This window comes from Diabrotica virgifera, chromosome 1 (genome assembly GCF_917563875.1).
Source record: "Diabrotica virgifera virgifera chromosome 1, PGI_DIABVI_V3a".
NCBI lineage: Eukaryota > Metazoa > Arthropoda > Insecta > Coleoptera > Chrysomelidae > Diabrotica > Diabrotica virgifera.
The window spans coordinates 227,309,359-227,314,310 of record NC_065443.1 but is presented as its reverse complement, the minus strand read 5'-3'; positions in this window follow the sequence as shown (position 1 = coordinate 227,314,310).

Genomic DNA, 4,952 nt, shown 5'->3' with positions numbered 1-4,952 from the left:
ATTTGTTGCTTAGTTATTGGGAAAATAGCTTCAAAAGTCGATTTTTTGAAAATAATTAATAACTTTTCTAAAAATACACTAAAAGCTTTATTTTCGCGTAAGTAAAGGAACAATATTAGAAGTATTCAGCCGTTAAAATTTCAAGAAGTTTTACCTAATAGTTATTGCAAAATTGAAATTGTTTATCCCAAAAAGCTTCTATCTACAGCGTTATTATGCATAAACTATTAGGTCAACATAAATTCTAAAGACATCAAACCAAAGAGAAAGGTTCAATTTATCAAATTAGATCAAGTCTTGAATAAAAAGTTTATAATAAATATTATAAATAATTATAAAATAATTTTGAAAAAGTAGTGTTATTTTAAGCTTATTCGCGAACTCAAGCGAGGGTGCTGCCGCTTATTTTGAACTAGAGGAATTGGGATGAAGATTTAAACAAAACATCCGTTAACCTATATATCAATGTCGATTGAATGCTTGTCTGGTGTGTTCATTTAATGAATGATTTATTTATATTAATTAATTACATCAATAAAAATATTAATTATATCAAAATGCATTATCCCAATTACATCGGCCATTTTCATGCAACTGCACTGCCACCTATAGTCGATTGAGTTCGCGAATAAACAATTAAAATAACAACCGCATTAACATGTGGGAATTAACTAATTTTGATGGGAAATAAGCCACAATTTTACTAAAAAAAATGGTTTTATTTTGACAACGACACCCGATTTGAGCGTCGAAACGTTAATAAAATCAGTTTTTTTAGTAAAATTGTGGCTTATTTCCCATCAAAACTAGTTAATTCCAAAAATGCCACAAGAAAATAGCTTCAGAACAACAACACGTAGGAAGTTAATTTTTTTTATTCGACATGTTGGTATTCTTATAGAAACTGAAACAAAAATTTAATGCCCTACAACCCTTAAAACCCGAGTTAGCCACTTTTTTCAAAAATTCACCGGGGCTTTGTTTATAAATATTAGAAAATTTGAAAAGCAACATTTAAACGAATGAAAGAGCATGTTTATACAAAAAAAAATTAAAACGATTCTTTTAAAAACGAGCCGTCCATGATGCGCCAAAAGTGAAGAGTTTAAAAGTAAAGCGATTCTTACCCTCTTGATTTTATTATCAAAAACTTAATTCACAACTACACATTTATAAAAGGCGCAATACCTCCGGTAAGATTTAGGTACAAAATTAACAAAACCCAAAAAAAAATATATAATACAATATTCCAGTTACCCGTCGTTTGTCACCATTAATCCCTTTATCCTAAAGATAAATAACAGTTTGTCGACGAAAATTCCATTCGATCAAATGTTCGTCGATGAATTGTCCATTCGATGAATTGTGCATTCGACCAACTGTTTGTCGACCAACTGTTGTCGACCAATTTTCCGTCGACGAAGTGTTCTCGACCAGCTTTCCGACACCGGATTTGGGTGTCATTGTATTCTGTTGGTTAATTCCTACCATTTTAGCCACCGTACGTCATGATTGGAAAAATAGCAGCGAATATACGTAACTAAGGCCCTTTCAATATTTTACTGTAATTGATTTTTCTGTGTCATTGTATTCTGTTGACTGATTCCTATCATTTGAGCCGCCGTACGACACGTTTGGACCAATGGGAGTGAAGATACGTAACTAATACCTAACAAGAGGTTTACTCAAACTTCTTTTTTGTACTTATACCACTCGGTAAAAGTACAAAAAAAAGTTTGGGTAAACTTTTGCACAACTGTGTAAATACTAACGAAAAATCTAAAATATTAAAAAAAATTAGTGGAATCCGTTAATCTGTTCTCGAAAAAATTAGCTATGAAAATGAGCATAATTTTCTATATCCCTAACTTTTGACGAGCAGTTTAGCTTAAATGGGGAAAAGCGGTAAGCTTAGACCAAACACCAGTAGGAGGCATTCAATTAATTGAGGAAAAAAATTAAATGGATAACAATATTTATTTCAGTTACACAAAAGGCATTGTCCCGCTAGAATGTTTGAAATCACAATTAATAGTCCTACAAAAAAGACAGGCGTTTAAAAGTGATAAGACCATTGAACAATAAGCCTGTGAGCTACCTTTTAAACACATTCTTAAAAATAATCCATAACACAATTAAAAAAAGGTTTGTTAAGAAATTCTTTTATAGACTTCAGAAATTCAACAACTTCTCCTGATTATGTTTAAAAAACGTACGGAATGCACTAAATGAAAAAAAAAAAAAAGAAAAAGATTTATCATACCGTTATACTATAATATATCCTTACGTTGAATATTTGATGCTTCCCTGTGGAGTATAAAACGGACAGTTGTGTTTTTCCCGTGATCTGCCTTGTTTAGTCTTCTTTGTCGTTTTATTCGTTAAATCCTATCCTCTTAAGTCACAGCGTCAGAAAGCAGTGGGTATATGCAGTGAACGGGAGGCCTATGTCGAACAGTGAACGTTGGGGCCCTTTCGCGTTTATCATATGTAGAGAAGTCGCTTGTCAAAAACTGGACGTATGTAATCGTATTCTATTTGTTAAATACTCTCACATAATATGTCATACCATGTGCGTTAATCCATTTTATTTCTACAATTTTAAAGTGTTATTACATGCCGTCATTTTCATTTGTCTACACCATCGTATTCTGCCAGTTAAATCCCATCGTTTCAGGCGCTGTACGTCACGATTGAACCAATAGGACCGAAGATACATAACTAAGGCCCTTTTGACCTGCTGCTTGTTTGATTTTTCTGTGTCATTGTCTTCTATGATGCCTAAGGCATATTTATGACATGTCTTATTTTTAAAGAAAACAAGTAATTGGACTTCGTAAGTCCTAGGTTTTCACCCAAAGTAATCGAAAGTAGAATTGGAAGTCGATATTTGAATTCTTCGTGTAACTTTGCGTGGATTGATATACAAATTTACTAATTTTGAGTCATTTTTACTAAACTGTTTACACAGAAATAACTCTAAAGATTCAAACCTTTCAATACGCTTCGATTTATGTGTTCGTATACTATTTCTGAGTCTATTGGGACCGTGCAAGTTCGGCAAAACGACACCTGGTTTCTACGCTCTGCAACTTTATTCGCACTTTTAATTATATTGGCCAATTATATTAGTCCTGGTTACTGGATAATTGTGAAGGCCATAATCCAAAAAAATAATAAGAAGAAAAATAAGATTCAGGTTATGTTATTAAAACGTAAACAATTGTATGTAGTAAATAAAATTAGTTATTAAAATGCAGTACTGCAAGCAAAATACAATTAATTTAATTTGCCTTCATATAATAATTGCATATAATATCAATATTGCAGAGCAACATATAATTTTTCTTCTTCAATGACAGTAGGTATGAAATGTACGTCAATTTGACAATTTCAATGGACAATATGAATTATTTAAGAAAGTTGCAATATTTCTCCGCTATTCGCGCACGATCGTTTCTCGTATCCGTTCCAAGTACTTGCACACCGCGAATAATGGCATTTCCGGTTATAACTTTTTAAGCGGAAATTACGTAAAAACCAAAATTTTACATTTGTTCTCATCTTGCTAAGCCACGTTGAATAATATATCACTTATTCTCTTTCGGCAACTTTAAAATAGTAAATACTTACGGTTGCAACTCTAAAACCGGAACTCCGACGTCAAATTTCTCATCTTTAATAATACCATCCTTAAGTTAAAAGCTTTCATTCGACACCCGATTTGTCATTCTATCTGTATTAATAACGGAGGAGTTGTATTCGCGGATGGACAGACATACGGACAGACAGCCTAGGTAAAATTTTTCATCTTTAATACCATGCTTGAACTATAAGCTATCATTTGGCACCTCATTTGCCATTATACCTGGTATAATGACGGAGGATTTATACTCGCGGTCGGAGGGATCGACGGACAGACAGCCTAGGTCAAATTTTTCACCTTTAGTATCATCCTTGGATTATAAGCTTTCATTTGACACCTCATTTGTCATTCTACCTGGTATATTGACGGAGGAGCTATATTCGCGGTCGGACGGACCGACGGTCAGACAGCGTAAGTCAAATTTCTCACCTTTAGTACCATCCTTGGATTATAAGCTTTCATTTGACACCTCTTTTGTCATTCTACCTGGTATAGTAGAGGAGTTATATTCGCGGTCGGACGGACCGACGGACAGACAGCCCAAGTCAAATTTCTCACCTTTAATACCATCCTTGGATTATAAGCTTTCATTTGACATCTCATTTGTCATTCTACCTGGTATAATGACGGAGGAGCTATATTCGCGGTCGGACGGACAAACGGACAGACAGCCTAAGTCAAATTTCTCACTTTTAGTACCATCCTTGGATTATAAGCTTTCTTTTGACACCTCATTTTTCATTCTACCTGTATAATGACGGAGGAGTTATATTCGCGGTCGGACGGACCGACGTCTCACCTTTAGTACCATACTTCGATTATAAGCTTTCATTTGACATCTCATTTGTCATTCTACCTGGTATAATGACGGAGGAGCTATATTCGGGGTCGGACTGACCGACGCGACGGACAGACAGCCTAAGTCAAATTTCTCACCTTTAGTACCATCTTTGGATTATAAGCTTTCATTTGACACCTCATTTGTCATTCTACCTGGTATATTGACGGAGGAGCTATATTCGCGGTCGGACGGACCGACGGTCAGACAGCGTAAGTCAAATTTCTCACCTTTAGTACCATCCTTGGATTATAAGCTTTCATTTGACACCTCTTTTGTCATTCTACCTGGTATAGTAGAGGAGTTATATTCGCGGTCGGACGGACCGACGGACAGACAGCCCAAGTTAAATTTCTCACCTTTAATACCATCCTTGGATTATAAGCTTTCATTTGACATCTCATTTGTCATTCTACCTGGTATAATGACGGAGGAGCTATATTCGCGGTCGGACGGACAGACGGACAG